At 42.6% G+C, this 19,600-nt stretch overlaps 1 protein-coding gene across 1 annotated transcript in view; it reads right to left on the bottom strand.

Moving 5' to 3' along the window:
- Positions 1–19,600, bottom strand: part of SCARA5 (scavenger receptor class A member 5) — a 1,100,058-nt gene that overhangs the window by 299,646 nt on the left and 780,812 nt on the right. The gene's annotated exons all lie outside the window — the stretch shown is intronic.

The following is a 19,600-nucleotide window of genomic DNA, read 5'->3' as shown; positions in this document are numbered from 1 at the left end:
TAATGTTAAATAATAGAGGAATCATGCTCAAATGGAGCATGATCAAGATCAGCCATAGGTTCAACTGTGCCAGGTGAGCCTGCTCAATGACTAAGCATTTTAAAAAAACTGTATTTTGCTGCTGATTTTAATAGCACGCCTAGAAAGCATTTTAAAATTGTAATTTGCACTTCTTGCACTTACCTGCATTTCCTTTCCCTCGTGACCCCGTTCCGCCCCGGCTCTGTGCCGTTTGTGCGGAGGGTCAGCTTGAGGAGCGTCACTTCCTGCTCGTGACACCACTTCCGCCCTGCAGGAAACCTTCGCAGGTTAGCGGTCTAGTGCTGCCGAGCCTGCAGAGTATATAGACCTCGTTTTCAGCTCCCAGCCCCATTGACAAACGCGGCGATCTAGGCTGCGGTTGTGTGTTGTTGTGGACGCTGTTTTTAAAAAACTGTATTTTGCTGCTGATTTTAATAGCACGCCTAGAAAGCATTTTAAAATTGTAATTTGCACTTCTTGCACTTACCTGCATTTCCTTTCCCTCGTGACCCCGTTCCGCCCCGGCTCTGTGCCGTTTGTGCGGTGGGTCAGCTTGAGGAGCGTCACTTCCTGCTCGTGACACCACTTCCGCCCTGCACGAAACCTTCGCAGGTTAGCGGTCTAGTGCTGCCGAGCCTGCAGAGTATATAGACCTCGTTTTCAGCTCCCAGCCCCATTGACAAACGCGGCGATCTAGGCTGCGGTTGTGTGTTGTTGTGGACGCTGTTTTTAAAAAAACTGTATTTTGCTGCTTATTTTAATAGCACGCCTAGAAAGCATTTTAAAATTGTAATTTGCACTTCTTGCACTTACCTGCATTTCCTTTCCCTCGTGACCCCGTTCCGCCCCGGCTCTGTGCCGTTTGTGCGGAGGGTCAGCTTGAGGAGCGTCACTTCCTGCTCGTGACACCACTTCCGCCCTGCACGAAACCTTTGCAGGTTAGCGGTCTAGTGCTCCCTCACCCCCCAGTATTTAATGGCAGTATGGAGGAAGCGCAGCGGACGAGCGCAGCGGGAGCGCCGACTTCGCGCCGAAGTCGCGCACAAGTCAAGCCCGTCTGCGCCCGTCCGCGGCCGACCAGGCCCAGGGCCCTGTCGTAATGCCCAATCTTACTCTTATTCCTCCTCCGATCTCCTGAGACTCAAATCCTCAGGACCCATTCCCGCCCGTGCTGTCAGAGCGGCTCAGGCATGTGGCATATTTGTTCCATCTGACTTCTCGGCACTTGATTCTCTTTATGACCCTTCCCCCTCACTACCGCAGATCTCCGCCTCTTTACTAATTTACTATCTTAATACCCGTTCCCTTATCTGCCATCAGCTTGAGATCTTCCAACTATTGCATCAGAGCTCCATCGATATCCTTCTCCTAGCAGAAACCTGGATCACTGAAGACTCAGCCCCCGACATTCTCGCAGCAATCCCTACGGGATACTACATTATGCACGCCAACCGGCCCGTGGGGAAGACTGGTGGCGGAGTGGCGGCTATCATCCGCTCTGAACATATCTTCTCCGAGATCACGGTGACTTCTATCCCTAAAACTGATTACTTAGCACTAAAATTTACCTCCCCTAAGTCGTCTTTTATTTGTGTTCTCGTATATAGACCCCCCGACTATATGCCTCTCTTTCCCAAACTCTTCAACGACTCTATCGCCCAACTAGCAATCAACCATGCTAACATCGTGGTGATTGGTGACTTTAATTATTGGCCTTCTGATGTCCATGAAAGCCAATCGTCGGTGGAATTCACAGACCTTCTAAAAGGCATGAATCTCTCCCAACACATTCACACCCCCACCCATCAGAAAGGTCATGTCCTCGACCAAGTCTGGACATCTAACCTCGACATTTCACCTCCTTCAGTTCTCCCTTGCTCCTGGTCTGACCATTACTTCATCTCCTTTCACTTACATCTGCACACTCTGTGTCCTCCCCCCCGTATTAAGAATCTTATGGCTCGCAACTGGAAAAGAGCCAATCTGCCTGAATTTCACGACTCACTGGCTTCTACTGCACCCACGTCTTTGACCTCACTAGAGGATCAGGTTGACAAACTTGATGAATGGATACGTCAGGCTAGTGACAAAGTTGCCCCTTTAAAAAAGATCAAAGCCAAGCGCCCCCACGACGCACAACGATGGTTTACGGACCAACTCAAAGCGGACAAACTTGCCCTGCGGCAAGCTGAACGCCGCTGGCGTCGCCACTATTACCCACAGCTTAAACTTGTTTACACGGAGGCTTTAAAATCTTATAAACAATCGATCCTGGCAGCTAAGACGGCATATTTCTCACAAATAATCCTGGACTCAAACAACAAAACGAAAGATATTTTTTCAATTGTAAATGAGCTCTCCTTGCCGGATAGGGTCACCCCCAACCCCAGCCGACCCAAACCCTCTGTGACTCGCTAAACTCCTACTTCATAGAGAAAATTACAACAATAAAAAACAACATCCCGACCCCGGCATCTCCTACTCCCCCTCCTCTTCCCCCTAGAAATACCAGCACCTTGTCGGAGTTCCCACCTATCTCTTTACAAGAATTCGCCTCACTCCTTCACAAAGTCAGTTCGGGATCCCCCAATGATTGTTGCCCCCCGCAGATCCTGAGAGAAGCCTTTCTCGCATGTCCAGGCCCCCCCCTAGCACTACTTAACAACTCTCTTGCTACTGGGGAGGTCCCTCTTTCCTTCAAGCAAGCTGCCGTCTTAACTATCCTAAAGAAACCCAACGCAGATCCCACAATACTCAGCAACTACAGACCCATTTCCCTCCTCCCCTACCTAGGAAAGATTCTGGAGACCTACGTCACCCGCTGCCTGAGCTCTTTCATAGAGAAATCCTCCTTCTTGGACCCTCAACAAGCGGGATTCAGACCCCTCCACTCCACCGAGGCGGTCATAGTAGCAGTCATGGACACCCTCAGGAAGGGAGCTGACAATAACACCTCCCAGGCCCTTGTCCTATTAGATCTCTCGGCGGCATTCGACACGGTCGATCACACCATCTTGATCGACCGTGTCCACAATGCCGGCATTCAGGGAGTGGCCCTTGACTGGCTCAGATCTTTCCTTCACCAGCGATCACAGTCCGTCCATCTTTTCACTTTTTCCGCACCCTAAACATCCCTTCCCTGCGGCGTCCCACAGGGCTCTGCACTATCCCCTCTTCTTTTTAATTTGTATCTCCAACCCCTCTTAGTCTCCCTCCGCAACTCCCCGGTCACAATTTTTAACTACGCGGACGACCTCCAGTTAATTTTTCCCATAGACTCCCTTCCTTCCTCCCGTCTTAACTTCCAGTCCACCATGCTGACCATTGCGGAGTGGATGTACCACAGCCACTTAAAGCTGAACCCTACCAAAACTGAGCTCGTCCTGGTAGGAGGCCCCAATCACCCATGGAATTCCACCTTCTGGCCAACATCTCTGGGGACAGCACCCACTCCTGTGAGCTCAGTCAAAAGACTGGGGGTGATCATTTCTGAAGATCTTTCGATGAGACCGCAAATCAACGCGGTCACCTCAGCCTGCTTCTTCCACCTCAGGCGGATCCGCAAGATCAGCAGGTTTCTCACCAAAGAAGCCCTGACCCAAGTTGTCATTGCACTCATCACCTCCAGGCTCGACTATGCCAACATGCTGTACGCGGGAATTCCTGCATGCCACCTTCACCGACTACAGCTGGTGCAGAATCAAGCTGCCCGCCTGATTTTCCGCCCGCCCAAACATCAGCACGTCACTCCCCTCCTCCGTAGTCTGCATTGGCTCCCTATTTCCAAACGTTGCACTTTCAAACTGGCATGTTCTACCTTCAAGGCCCTCTCGGATGCAGCCCCCGCGTTCATCTCTTCGGGCTTGACCCGTCACATCCCTTCTAGAGTTCTTCGCTCAGCATCATTTAATCTCCTTGAGGTCCCCAAATTCAAAAGAAAAAAGCACGGTGGCTTGAGCTTTTCTGTCCAGGCCCCCTCCACCTGGAACTCCCTGCCACCTTCACTCCGTCTCTGCCCAAAGTACGACTGTTTCCGCAGACTTTTAAAAACCCTGCTTTTTCAATCCGCATATGACTAACCCTCTCATCCTGGATCACGTTACCTGTCAATGAGCGCCAAGAAACCGATGGTGATAGTGCGCGTTACAAATAATTTTAACGTAACGTAACGTAACGTAAGCATGGATTTTATTTAGGATTTCAGTAATGTAGCGAGAAATTACTCAAACGTTGCCCATCAGTTCCCTCTTGATTATCCACAATCCTTAAGTTATTTCCACAGGTCTTCCAATCTGTCCTCCAGTCACTCTCTGTAAGTCGTGCTTCTGTGGCCTGCAGAGAGTGCAGTTTGTTTTCTGAAGTTGATATGCATTTCTCCACCTCCATAACACGGTCAGGTAAGTGGCAGAAATCCTGCCTCAGAAAGGACACATCCGCCCACCAAGACTCACAGGCAATCGGGGGGGAAAAGGGACCCGGGATTTTCCACAGAGCTCAGCAACGTCCGTATCTTTGTTGCAACACAGAGGCCCATGTTGGCAATTTCCACATGTGTTCAGTGGTTGATCTGGGTCATGCAGCAGAAAAGTGAGCTGGAGTCGGAACAGTTCCTCACTGCATGACTGAAATCCTGGCCCTTCTGCGGCCCACTGGGCCTGTCAACAATGCAGCACTAGGGCTCGCTATGGAAGACAAGGGCTGGGGTATCAGCACACATCTCCAAATTGTTCCTCATCCTGGCTGCTCACCTATGGACTCTCTGATGGATCGGTTAATACCCTACTGCAGAATACACCGTCTTCTAATGCTCACTCTCCCACTGATGGCAGAAGTGACGTCTGTGTGAATACACTATTTCTTGCTTCAGGAGAGCGTTCGGCGTAGACCTGAGTTTTAGTTCATTTTGCTTTTTCCGGAACAATTAGTGATGCAGATAATCAAAAGCCTTTAAAAAGCCAACAAACACACGGTGCAGAGAAGCATGGCATCAGACATTATCAATGACTGGCTTTAATCGTGAGTGCCTCCGCGCTGTGGACATACTGCAACAAAAGCTCGCGTGATTAGATAAATGCTCTTACTCTCCTTCCCAGCCACCAAATGCATCTTAGAATCAAGAGTCAAACTCCACCACCTATCCTGCTATGCCCTATGAGTCAATCAAAACCCATACATTCGACCATGTTCTTAAACATTGCTATTTCCTAGACTTTGCTCATCTGTGCATTTTAATTCACACAAATACATTTACAGACTGGCACAGAATTGCCCCTATTTTCTACCATCCTTCCTCAGTATATTATTGCTTGTTCCAAATGTATTGAGCTAGGGAGAGGGAAAAAGTCTGGTTTTCCACAAACAGTTGGAAGGAAACCAAGAAATGTATATTTAAGTGGTTATGTGAAGTGTAATTTAGGGATTTGGCTTTCACGAATGCCTTCTAACCTGCTCTACCAAGCCAAAGAGGTGGGGTAGTTGTAAGGAAGAGGTTCCAAGAACCATGGTCCCATTGACACAATGTGGCGTGTCAGATAAAATGGTGGATTTGCCTAATTATTATGCCTCTTCTATTCTATATAGAGTGGGTATGTGGCTCCATCCACTCTTCATTGACATTAACCAATCATTTCTTGTGCCAGTATGAAGCAGCGCCTATGCCTATTTTTCACATAGTAAGATCACACAAATCAAGAAGAATGAAAGAATTGTAAATCTCAACAATTCCAACAAGCCCAGGTGGTGGAATATTGGGAGACAGAGGCTTCAAGTGGTTACTGGAGTCCTTGAACCAAGAAACTAACATTGATTGCATTTCACATTATGACCTTTCTACCTGAAACAATGTTTAATTTAAAGCACAATTAAAGTCTGCAAAAAATGCAGAAAGTCCCCTCTGTATATTTTGCAAAAATTTAAATTTGCCAAGTCAAAATTCACTGAAAACTATAAAACAAATAAGTCTACTTCATTTTAAATCTTCGGATTTTAATTTTAAAGCCTCTGATGTAGACGTATAAATATACGCATTATTTTGCATACTGTACCATCATGTACTTTTGAGTGTTTATTCTTTTGATGTAGCTGCCCCGCATTTTCCTAATTAGAAAACTAACAACTGCCAGAAGACTTTAATTATTTTAACTTCACAAAGAACAAACCCACCATTTCTCTTTTCAAGTTGGTTTATGAGGGCAAAAAAGTCTACATTTCTTTGGTCGCCTTTGAGCACCTCTGTCCAATCCAATCATTTTAAGATATTGCATTCTACAGGCAGTCGTTGTGGGATCCTATGTGATGTATTTGAAAATGATGTTGAACTGCATTAGACTTTTCTACTAGGAATTTACAGGATCTTGATCACAGTCTTACCAAAGAAATTTTTTGCCAAACAAGATTCTACTATTGACCGGCCATTAAAGGCCCGCCAGAAGAGGACAGAATATTCTAACAAATTAAACAAAGGTCTCAGTGAGCCCGAGGGTATTTAGATTCCCGTAGGCTCCACGTGGCCTTTGTTACCAGCAGCAGCTGTGAATGACAAACATTGGAATGTTGGAGCTCCGGGCTTCTACTGGCCATTAGAACCCTGTAGCATTCCATTGTCTTCAATGGGGCGCTCAACATTCCACTGCTCTAAAAAGAGATATGAGCCATTACCAGATTTATTGTCTGTGAAACCAGGACACTTGATGGGAAGGTCCACGGCACCTACTGATAACAACTGCTGCCCCTGTGGACTGCATTGTAATATCTGTGATTTATTTAATGGATCAGAATATTTTAATTTGTGCATGACTTTATCTTTCTTAAAGATTTAGCCGCTGTATGTCTGTGCTCATAGTCAATTACTGGTTATAAACAAGCTGTAGCCTACAAAGTTCAAGAAAGATTGGTATAAAAAATATCTAGTGGTCCTTTACAGGGGCCAATGGCTGCAGGATGTCAGTTCTTGCAGCCTTTGGAAAACTATACAGCTTTTGACGTCACCTTGCACCCTAGTGTGTTCTTACTTCATCACAATGTCTCAGCCTGGAGCTGATCGATTTAAAATGCTTTTGCGTGTGTGGCTGAGAAGCAAATGAATCCACCTGCAGCCATACTACTACTACTACTACTATTGCTACTACAACTACTACTAATAATCCTACTACCGCTACTAATAATAGTAATAGTACTACTACTACAAATAATAACAAATAAAAATACTACTACTGCTACTACTACTTATAATAATATTACTACTAATACTAATAGTAATAACAAATAAAACTACTACTACTATTAATACTACTTCTACTAATATTAATTTGGGAAAAACGAAATTACACTGGTGAAATATGCAAACTTCGTGAATGTTTCATTATGCAAACTTTCAAAATTTCACATTACATGACTTAGTGTAATGTTTTTGCCGTGGGCAACTGCTTCATGCAGAAAATGTCTCACCGAGACAGAGTCACACGAGAGACTTGCAAGCATCATTTCTTACTAAATGCAGAATCTTTTTAATTTGTAATGAAGGTTTGTTCAGTTTAACAGAGGAAATAAATGTGCAGTTTTGCACAGCCCTAATAGTGAGAATGGATGACACAAAAACCAAGAGATGCAACACAATCATTATATTTCGGCATTTCTTACATCTGGTATTTGACAAGTCCTTTCGATTAAACTAAAATTACATTGGATGCTGAGAAAGCTTTTGATAGAGTGTGCTGGGATTTTATGTTTGGTGCGCTGAGGTGGCATGGATTTAGCCCTACTATTATTCAATATATCCAATTGTTATACTCTGCTCCCTCTACTTCTATCTGGGTTAACGGATCTCAATCTCATTATTTCCCTTTGCATAGACAAGGCTGTCCTCTCTCTCCTCTTCTTTTTATTCTTGCGCTAGAACCCTTTTTATTCTTGCGCTAGAACCCTTTTTAGAAAAAATTTGACGCTCATCATCATACACTGGTTTCACATTTCAGAATATTGATATTAAGTTTACTGCCTATGCAGATGATATTTTACTTTACATTTCTAATCCGACTACTTCTTTACCTTCACTGTTTTCTTTGTTGCAAGAATATTCTTTGGTTTCTGGATATAAACTTAATGTAGATAAATCTGAGGTTCTCCCCCTTAATAAATTCTGCCTTCCTCATATGTTTCAGGGCTCTGGCTTTGAATGGAATTCTAGTAACATTAAATTCTTAGGTATTCTCTATGCTAACACTATTAGAGAAACTGTTAAGCTTAACCAGAAAGATATAATTAAAAAGCTCTCTTCCCTTATAGATAGTTGGTCCGCCCTTTTTTTATCCTGGTGGGGGAGTCTAGCAACTATTAAAATGATGCTTCTTCCTATTGTTAATTTCTATCTCTCTATGCTTCCAATTTCCCTTCCACTCCATTTTTTTAAAACAATAAACCGTATTTTCATATCATTTTTATGGAAAAATCGCAAAGCTAGGATCTCTCTTTCTCGTCTACAGCAACCCAAAGATTTAGGTGGAGTTAACTTTCCCAATCTCTCTCGATTCCATTCGGCCTTTACTTTAAAACAAATTTGGCCTTTTCTATCTGACTCTTCTGACCCTCCCCTAACAGCTTGGAGCACAATAGAGCTTGCGCAAATTTCACCCTTTTCATTTATTACGGCCACTAGCTTATCTCATCCCCCTGCGGCGCTTTCTCACCCCCATCTTTAAACACTCCAAAGCACCTGCTCTCTCGGTGTTTCGCTCCTCCCTCTCGCAGTCAGAGTTTCATTCCTTAACTCCGATTTGGTATAACAAATTTTTAAAGATAAATCACAGAGCGCTTTTCTGGAAAGAATGGATTGATAAAGGTATCATTACTTATGATCATTTACTTAGTAATGATTCTTTGCGTGACTTCTCCGATATTCGTGCTTCCTTTCATCTTTCTAATACATACTCCTCTCAGTATCCCTTACTTAAAAATTCCTTAGCCTTCATTATCTCTCATAACGCCTCTTTGCCCAATACTGACACAGCCCTTTACCCATTACCAGATTTCTCTACTCCTCTCAAAGCCGCTGCTATTTTTAAATTACTCTCCCGCCCCTCTGCTCACAGAGTCAAATCTAAGCTTGAACTTTCTTGGGAAAAGGATCTAGCCCAGGAATTTCCCCTTCAGGTTTGGAACTCTTTATGGTCTAAGTTGCACACCGTTTCCCGCTCTGCTAGTACCACACAGACTTTGTACTTTTTTTATAATAGACTTTTTTTCACCCCTTCCGATTTGCATACTTTCAAATTAATTGACTCTAAAATATGTTGGTCGTGCCCTTATCCAGATAGTGATTTTCTGCATATGTTCTTTCATTGTCCGTTAGTTAAATCCCTTTGGTCTCGTATTTGGTCAAAATTAAATGAGATATTAGCTACTGATCACCCCTTTGATATTGTTCATATTTTTCTGGGTGGTGCTGCACCTATATGGAATGTTCAATGCAATGTGCGCAAGTTTATAGATCTGTATATTTCCATTTCTTTACAGATTATTACAACCAATTGGAAAGACACTTCAAAGATTTCATATAATGCTTGGTGGAACTTATTGTGCCTTCATCACAGGCTTGACCGTGCCTTTGCTACCACTGTACCTCTGTTGATCAAAAAAGATTTGTTATGGTTGCCTTTAACTAATTTTCTTTCTCAAATTGTTCCTTGAATATCTTGTTTTTGTGCCCTACTTTATCCATGACTAGCATACAGTTTTTCTTATATATGCATTTATTAATGTATGTCAAGTACAAGATATTTACTCTGCATATGAATTATCTTCCTCCCTTCCTTCCCTTCCCCTCCTTCCTTTTCCTCCTCTTGCCCCTCCCTGCCCTTTAAATATAATACCTTTAAAAAGCTTTTTTCATAAGTATAACCATTATTTCCCTTAAGGCATCTGTTAGTTTTGTAAGAATTCAATCTTTTCTATTATTATATTTGCTGCCTAATGATTTTCTTCTGTATTGATGTTTTACTTGGTCTATTATATCCAATAAAGCTTCATAAACTTTAAAAAAAACTAAAATTATATGTATAATATATTTAGATAAAGGGTCTTTGAGCTACCGCTCTTCATCCATTGGTCTGTTGTTCTGTCATTCCCGTTTTGCTGCCGCCTTCTACAGCATGCAGCAATAGGTCAGCCTACTTCAGTCACAGGCTAACTTCACTTTGAGTGACTGCATTTAGCCCGTTCACAAGGAGCACACACGCACACAAGGTAGTTCCCTTCGGAGCCAGTGTTTTTGTATTTACTTTAGTATTGCCCTTGTTTATAGACCCTAAGAGCAGGATGCTTTCTTCGAAATTTTTGCAAAGGGCACATTCCAAATGTATCAGTTCCTGTCTCCTGACAATGCTGTTGTAAATTCTTTTGAAGTGGCCTTTATCTGATTGCTGCAGTTTTACACCATACCTGAAGCTCAACGAAATCTGAATGTAAACTAATGAGGGGGCTCTATATTTGTAATTCTAACTTTCATTTTTTTCTTATTTCTTTCTTTTCTTCCTTGCTTCTTTCTTTCACACTTCCTCTTTCTTTGTTTTCTCTTAATTCCATCTTTTTTCCTTCTTTTCTTAATTTTTTTCCTTCTTTTTGTTTTATTTCTTGCCTTCCTTTCTTTCTTATCTCCCTCTCTCTTTCTTTCTTTCCTTGTTTCTCTCCTTCTTTTTCATTCTTTTTCTTTTTTCTCTTTTGGTTTCCTCTTTTTTTTGCTCTCTTTCTTTGTCTTGCCCTTTTTTTTTCTGCCTTCCTCTTTCTTTCATCCGCTTTTACTACCTTCTTTAATGACTTCTACTTCTTTACCCTTTCTTTCCATCTTTCCTCTTTCTTTTTTATTTGCTCTTTCTTCCCTTCATCTTGTTTCTTTTTTCTTTCTTTCTTTCCCTTCTCTCTTTCTTTCTTGCTTTCCTCTTTCGTTCTTGTATCTTCCTCCTTTTCTTCTTTCTTGACTTCTTCTTTCTTACTTTTTCTTCCATCTATGCTTCTTTCTTTCCTCTTTCTATCTTTCTGTCTTTCCTTTTTCCTTTCATCTTTCTTTTCTTCTTTCTTCCTATCTTTCTTTCTTCCTTTCATCATCATTCTTTCCCTCCTTCTTTGGTTCTTTCTGTCCTTCTTTCTTTCTTTTTCTTTGCTTCCCTCATGCATTTTTCCTTCTTATATTTGCTTTTCTTTCTTTCCTTCTTAATCTATTTTTTCTTTCTTGTTTCCCCTCTTTCCTTCTATTTTTCTTTCCCTTTTTGCCTTTCTTTCTTTCTCTTTCTTTTTCTTTGCTTCTTTAACTTTTTCCCTATTTTCTTGCCATTTTCTGTCTTCTATTCTTTCTTGCCTTTTTTTTCTTACTTGTCTTTCTTATGTTCATTCTTTCACGCCTTCTTTCCCAAAGGCAAGAGGCTGGCGGCCAATGACACACTGATTGGCTTGTTTAAGTCTGTGTTAGCCAAGACCTTTTGATTTTACTAACATTATGTGTATAACATAGTTATCTATAGGGGGGTTTCAGCCACATTTCGTTCATCAGTCTGTGGTTCTGTTATTCACATTTGTCTTCCACCTACTCCAGCATGCATCAAAAGGGATTGTAATAGCCCACTCCAGCCATTGTCTAACTGCACTATGAGTTACAGCTTGCTGCCCTTTCACAAGGAGCACATAAACACATAAAGTATTTCCCCTTAGTGCCAGGTAGTACATGGCAACATTATTTTATTTAGCCCCTGTTGCTGTTAGCTTGATGAGGGCAGGCAGCTTCTCAAACAATGCCGCTTTTCAAAAACCATGACTAAACAAAATAAGAACTGTCAAAAGGCTGGCAATGCAAGACTATTTGGCTTTGCCAATGCTTGCTCATTATTTTGGCCTGTAGCCCCACTAATCATACCAATTCAAAGGACTGATGCTGCTATCTGCAAAAAATTGCTCTCTCCTCGACATGCTAGGACAGAGATTGATTTCTAAGGTGGAAATATAGTTGTAGCTGTACATTTCAGCACACAATTTAATACCAATGTGCATCAAGCATTATGAATTAGACTTACTGAGCATGTCTGTGTTCTGTTGCCCTGCATTACTGTAAATATGAGAAATTTCCCAGCCAAAAACATTGGCAGGACTATTCTTCTGCAAGAACTTTTTTTCAAGTAAAATTGTTCTTGAAAGTAGGACTGGACTTGCTGTCTGATCCGCTGTCATTTCCCTGGTGGTCTGAAGGGATGGGACTGATTTTAGAAATGCAAGGGTGCCATGTATATGCATGGCATTTATACAGCACATGGATTCCCAATTAGGGCTTTCCAGGGCTGGAGAACGAGGAACAAGTTGGAAATCTGCAACTGTAAATTTAAAAAGCCAAATATTTAACAGTTTCCTGAAAAACAATTCATTAGAAAAATGCTGCAGTCGTGGACGAGGAAAGTTCCAGAGTTTACAGGTGCAGCTTTCTCGAGCAAGACCACCCTGTTGACTCTCCTGATAGTAAGCAAAAGGGCAGTCTTTGATTAGAGTGCCTCTGATCCCCTTTAGGAATGTAGGGCTAAAATGCAAAACAGATAGCCTCAAAAGGGACCTGTTTTTCAGACGGGAGTCAGTAAAAGCCTGCTAGGCGAGAAGAGATTGACTTATGTTTGAAGAGTTTGTGAAATCAGCTTTGCAGCTGCATTCTGTATAATTTGCACACATTTTATTGAGATCTGTGGACATTTTATTGGGGCCCAAGTACAGAAGTCCAGTTGAGAAATAATAATCTCCGGAACCCGGGTCCTTTGGGTGTGGGCTGGCAAAGCCCAGAGTACCTTCTTAAGGCTTCCGAGGGACCTAAAACAGCAGCTTGACAACTTTATCATCTGGAGATAAAAAGTTAGTTTATCATCCAACTACACGCTCAGGATTTTTACCACTGACCTGGGAGCAGGGAAACGACAGCAACATTTTACTAGGCCTAAACCTTCCATTTTATTACTTAGAGCTACTAAGGCAGGCCTTAAAAGCCCATAGAACAGGGTGCATGGTATTTAAAAAGGATGGTATATATAAATAAGAATTTACATATCTTTACAATAAAAATCCTATAAAGTCGTTTTTCACTGCAGCAAGGCTGGCTTTCCCATAGAAAAGCAATGGGGTACATTATAACGCCTTATAATTTCAGTCTGCGAGTAGCTGAAAAAGTGGTTCAAGAACTCATTGTGATAGGAATATAAAATCAAACCTAATGATCACATCATATTTTAAGTTGCTATTTGGAAAATTAAATATTTAGAAAGTTGGCATTTTGCTGCCAAAACCTAACACTGCCTTCCTGTCAGTGTCCAGGTGTTTCCTGTATCCATCTTGTTTCCCAGAGGGGATTGTGTATGCAATCCCGTGAGAACAGATACCCTCAGTTGGTGCTTTTCACTTCTTGCCTCTATTTTGACCTGAAATGTTAAAACTGACATCACCAGTTCTACTTATTAGATTTTTGTTGATTTGATGCCATAATATTTCTTAAAATATTCTCTGGGGCAGATTTATGACGACTGGCGCATCCCTGCATATCAGCAGGGATGCGCCAGTTATTATGCGCCACTGCTGCGGCACCATGGATGCGCCGCATTTATAATGCGGCGCACCATGGGGCAAAAACGGCACAGATGCGTGACGCATCTGTGCCGAAAAGTGGCGCATTGCTGGAGTTGCGTCGCAAGCGCGACGCAGCTCCAGCAATGATCTGGGGGGCCCTATCTTTACAATGCTGCGTCAATCCTTATGCCTGCTTCAAGCCGGCGCAGGGTTTTGACGCAGCATGGGCCTAAAAGTGACTGAGTGAAATCTTGTAGATTTCACTCAGCCACTTTTAGGAGGCGTTCCTGCGCCGGAACGCCCCCACCTGCCCTGGAACGCCTACATGTGGCGCAGGGCTTTACAACGTGACGCATCTCCCAGATGCGTCACGTTGTAAATACCCCGCACCATGGCGCAGGATTTGCGCCGCTGCTGCGTCACAAAAGTGACGCAACGGCGGCGCAAAAGTGACGCAAGTGCAACATAAATCTGCCCCTCTATGTTTAGGTCTTGCCCAGACAACGCATACCTTGTCTCTTCGAGACATGCTGTATCGACAATGTTGGCTTTGAGCACCTCCCATGTTTTTGATAGGTTAATGTTAGTACCCTTTGAAAATGCTTGCTTTAGTTTGGTGAATTGCTTAATTATGCCCTCCTTTCGGTGTTTTGAAACCTTCCATGGAGACTGCACCTGTTACATGTGGTCTTACTCTTTTTGTTATTTAGGTTACTTTGTGTTCTCTGTTTTTCTTTTTGTTTATGATGACAACGGGCTTATGTGGTGTCATTTGTACTTTACACATGTGATCACTTGAGTGGTTACGTGCAATCTTTTATTGTTTTTGTTTCCTCCATTGGACTCGGCGGGTCACTCATTGGAGGGGGGGGGGCAGGGTAGAGCCAGGGCTGCACGGTCATCGCTCCCATCAAATCACCTAAATACCTACCCCTACCACCATCATCCCCCACTACAGATTTCCCTTCTTGGTTGCTTTGATCTGCACATGCTCCCATGGTTTTCTGCTATCCTTCATGGCGTACTTGTCACATAATAACAACGTTGCTCCTAAAGATCATTCCTCAAATGGGAGCAAACCCCACTTGTAATAAGAGCAACCAGGTGTATGTTACGAACTCTGTCTCACTGAACAAATTTCATACAGGTCTGGAGATCACATGTATTTAACAGACGGTTGGTGAATAGAAGAACGCAGTAAACAGAAGTAGATTTTTATGTGAATTTAAAGAAACTTGCCCAGAACCACAGAACGTTGCAGTGGTGCCTATCTCCCTGGCAGCCTTTACATTCTTCTTCCTGGAGATTACTGGGGCTCAGGGCTCTGTGCACGCATGTCACGGCTTCAAGATAAAATGACTTCAGTCATTAGTTGAACCTGTTTCACGTTTCATTGCCTCACAGTGGGAGTCACAAATAAAAAAAGCCGCATAAAAGTACATAGTAAATAAAGATTTTTTTTAAAACCAGTGTATTTCCCATACCTGATATAGCTACTAAATTTGAATTGCAAAAAAACCCAAACAGGTCTAATCTCAACCAATGAGAGTGCTGTAGCCGTCAGTTGCTAGGTAGATTATACTAATGGCTGCAATGTGACTATCTCTGCAGCTACCATTGTGAGGCAAGAGCAACTTGAGAATTGTCAATTAATCCTGCTGATTTGAAGCAGAAAATGGTCCTGAGGCGGAAGAGGGCCCCAGAGCGTGACTGCTTGTGGGTAATCCCTAAATGGCTGCCTAGTCAGCGGCCTCTGTGACGCTGCTGCATTAGTCAGTGTTATTCCCCCAACCCGTTTCTCATTTGGCTTTGATGGGGTTGTTGTTTCCTAGTTTTCTTTTTATGTTTGAGCTGTAGGGGCATATCAACAACAACACGCGATAATTATCGCTAAACACATTTAGCGCGTTTTTCATTATCGCTGTCTGTCGCCGGATTACATTGACGTGTTAGCGGCGTATTTGCAATGCTTTGCTAACAGGCGATGTGAAATCCGGTGCTAGACGGTGATAATGATCATTAGCGTGCAAAATCCTGCGATAAGAGAACTGCGCTAATGAAAATTTGATAATAGGGAAATGTGGACTTAACCTTGCGAGTTTTTCCCTGTTGTTTCTAAGAAGCAACGCCTACTTTGCATCTCATTAGCGAAGTGAGGCGTTAATGAAACGGCTGCTAACATGCGCTAATGCATGTTAGTGGCGCATTGTTAATAATGAGTTAAAATAATCGCCGCTTTTCCGGTGCTATGTGCCGGAAAAGCGGCGTTATGTCTCTTGTTAATATGCCCTGTAGTGGTTTGTGGTGCATGCACATGAACAAAATGCAGAGCACGCCTTTTATAACAAGCAGAGCATTTGTTTAACAGCTCTTCATGGGACACCTCTAACTTCTGGTTGTTTTATTTCAGCCTTCTGTCTGCAAATCTCCAGATGCAGTTACTAAATTAACTTCATAGTGAGAGTGAAGTGTTTCTTTTCACTAGGGTGTAGCCCGTCTTTCCTCCTTGGCATCTCCACCTACGGAGCTGAGGCCCTCCATCCTCTGCGTCTCTGTACATTTCTTTGGTCCTAAATGCCGCTTTACCCTCGTTCCATTGTAAACTGTAGCACAGCTACAAACTCACTGTAACGTTTCTTCCACCTACTTTTATAGCGCAAAGGCTTTGCTTTTTTTTTGTAGTTTCATTTTCAGCAACTCTCAATCCGGTCTCTTGAGATCACTGCCGCGCCATAAATGGAAGTGCTCTTTTCGACGTCTTTAATGTTCAACATCTTATTAGCAGTATGTGATGTTTCACGTCTCAGTTCTGGTTTCGGGAGCTTCACGGCGCTGAAGCTTTCCTCTTCAATGTGTGTTTGAATAGCAGGCACGAACGAACATGTTTGAAATTGAGTCTTTGTTTACATTAGCACATATGCTCGTACAGTACAATCGTACTCCGCTAGAAATGTTAGTCCCTGGCACGCTGGATAGAGGTGCCAACAGATTCACAATCATCACAGGGCACGGACATGTTACAGTCTATTGACAGGTGCAGGTCTCTCCACCTGTGGATGAAACGTCTGCTTTCTCCACTGCTTTCATTGAGACACCTTGCCTCGCCCTGCCGCTTTAGAGCATCACAGTGCATAAGTATTTGTGAAGTGAACGTTGCTCTGAAGGGTATCTTGGCACTGAATACCAGCCGTTGATTTTCACCGAACTCAAGGGTACTCAATCTATTGACCTCAGAAAGGCAAAAGGCTGAATGGACCCTGCCGGCTTTGAACCCCTGACCATGACGTCAAATATTCCATTCGCTCAAACTTCGTTTTGTGTGTGTGCTGGTATGTGTGCCACTTTTGACTCCTTTCATAAAGATCTGGACTTCTTTATTGGATTCTATTTTACAAGTTCATATAATGTGCCCCATTCATTAATTTCAAGCGACTGCTGGGAATGCTGCTGAAAGAATTGCTAATAACTTTAGGCAGGACCACTGGAATTATGCAGGAGGAGAGATCCAGATTATGCAGCAGGGTTGACGAAATTGTGCGGCAAGGAAAGACAAATTATGTAACGTAATGCGGCACATTTTGTGACAGTGTTACATCATAATGATGTCACGTTTTCACATGTTAACACCGTCTGGCAAAATGTTTCAGTTAATTAATAATACAGTTTAATATCAAAATACAGCAATATTGAAATTGAAGATTACCAGTCACCCTTTGCATGGAGCCTTCTAGTACTCCGCAACATGTGTCACTGAGATTTTAGTAATTTTTGATCCATTTGAGTCAAACAATTTTTTTGTCAAAATCTGCACATTATGCGGCAGATGATGGGAAATGCAGCAAATTCATAATGATGTGCAAAACGCTAGTCAGTGTTTTGAAAGAACCTTTGTTTTGCACCTTTGTAAATTACTAATCTCTTTCTTTTTGTAGCCAAAACACCCCTCCACCCTCCTCACCGATAACATTTTCAAGTTGCTAAGTGGCATTTTATCCTCTATCCTAAATGATGTTCATCATTCCATTCCAAACAGTACATCTATCAAACCTTCTTTAGCATTTACTTTACATACCTTCCTGGCTCTTTGGTACTTTCCTGGTTACAGCTTCACTTACTGTGCTGCTCATAACATAACATTCTATACATGTTTGTAAGGAGCATGTTCGACCAGGAGGGTCGCTTGCCACTGAAACCTTGATGTTTATTGCTCCCTAAATTAAAGGGTACTATGTTAAAGGACCCTGAAGGAATGAAAGGCTGAGTAGACCCAACAGAATCTGAACCTATGACTCTGAGGTCAACCAAGGTTCCTGCAGTGGATGCATTAATCACTCTGCTCTCTCCTGTGATCTCTGGGTATTCCTAGAACATCAGTCCAACTTCCCACCTGACAAACTATGCAGTATCTCGGTCAGAGACCACTTCTGATTCCCTCCCACATTATCATGGTGTCCCAAAGCACTGTCTTGTTGGTCCGCACCTTTTCCTGATCTAACCTTATCCTTTACTTGCTCCTTCTTGTAATTTCTGGGCTGGTCACTTTCAGCTCGTTCTTCTTCAATCGACCTCCTTTTGTAGCTCGTCTTCATCTGTCAGCAATATAGCACTGAATGTCTGACCTCTCCTTCCAGCATTATACCTCTGAAAATAAGATTACCTTTCCCCTTCTTATCTACATGCTGGTTCTCCTCCTTCCTCTGTATCTTTCCCACCAACATCTGTAACTCATTTCATTACCTTGCCTTTATTGTTGATCCTTCTTTTTGCTTTCTCAAAGCACACCTCCTCTATTGGTTCTTCTTGCTGTCTTGTTCATACAAGCTTTAAACAATGTGCTCAAATCCTACCTTTAAAGCCACTACATTTCACATTTCTGGTAAGTTTAACTGGTCTGTTAAAGTGTTTGGCTGGTGTGTTAAAGTGTTTGGCCTTGGAGCTATTTTCATTTTTGTTGCTCACATACATCCAATCCACAACACAGTCTTTTACCCATGTGTTTTGGTTTGGAGTGGAGTGGGTGTATGTGGTGTGGAGTGGAATTATGTGGGTTGGATTGGAATTGTTAGTTGTGGAATTGTGTGTGGAGGAATTGTGTAAACCTACGTTTAAATAAATAAATTAAATTGCCAGCTAAGCCCATAGATTTTAAAATGTACCTGTTTGCCCTGTAACCAGTCTCACCCATTGTAGTGAGAAGTTTCTTTTCACCACAAGTCTTATAAGGTACATTTGTCTGAAAGTAGTCAATTGCTGTCTGATTTACGGTAACAAGCCTGTGTGAGTTCCACTCAGTCTTATCACCCCATCACTGCTCTTGAGCCAAGAACTGTTTAATAGCTCTGGTTATTTTCTAAACTATGTCTCTGCTTGGAACAGAAAGCATTATTTTCAGTGTGCAAGATGGCTTGGCAAATACCCCACAAAATAAGGAGCATAATTACTTACAAATGTGATGAAGTGGACGGATGTGCGAAGGGGCAGGAACTTTTCAATCTATCTTATTTATAAAGACTTCTTTGTTAAAAACACAGTAATAGCCAATTCCATTAAGAAAAAACTGACCATTTATGACATTACTCAAATCACTGTTTCACAATGACGTATGCATATGTTAGGTTTGTCAGTGTAAGTGAGTTATTGGTTTGGTGGTTTCATTCTTTCCAATGATATGTAATTAGCTTTGTTCTGCCCACTGCTGGTTCTGATTTACTCAGTTTCAGCTGCCCCTTCTCAGTGGCGGCTGGTGCATCAAGAACGTTGTAGGCGCAAATAAAGCCCATGACCTTGACTCAGCTCTTCATCCAAAAAAGCTTACAAAAAAACACAGCAGAATCTTCTCACACATTGACCTTAAAATCGAGTTAGTGGGTGAGCCATTGCAGGCCTGAGCTAGATACTTGACCCTCGAACCCAAATAAACTGAGCCCCCTTGTGACCCTTGCCTACCAGCCACACCCCAACCCCAAGAATGAAACGCAAAGCATAACCCCATGATGCAAAA

Source organism: Triturus cristatus, chromosome 6 (assembly GCF_964204655.1).
Source record: "Triturus cristatus chromosome 6, aTriCri1.1, whole genome shotgun sequence".
Classification (NCBI taxonomy): domain Eukaryota; kingdom Metazoa; phylum Chordata; class Amphibia; order Caudata; family Salamandridae; genus Triturus; species Triturus cristatus.
The sequence above is the reverse complement of the archived record's forward strand: the minus strand, read 5'-3'. Positions and strand labels throughout refer to the sequence as shown.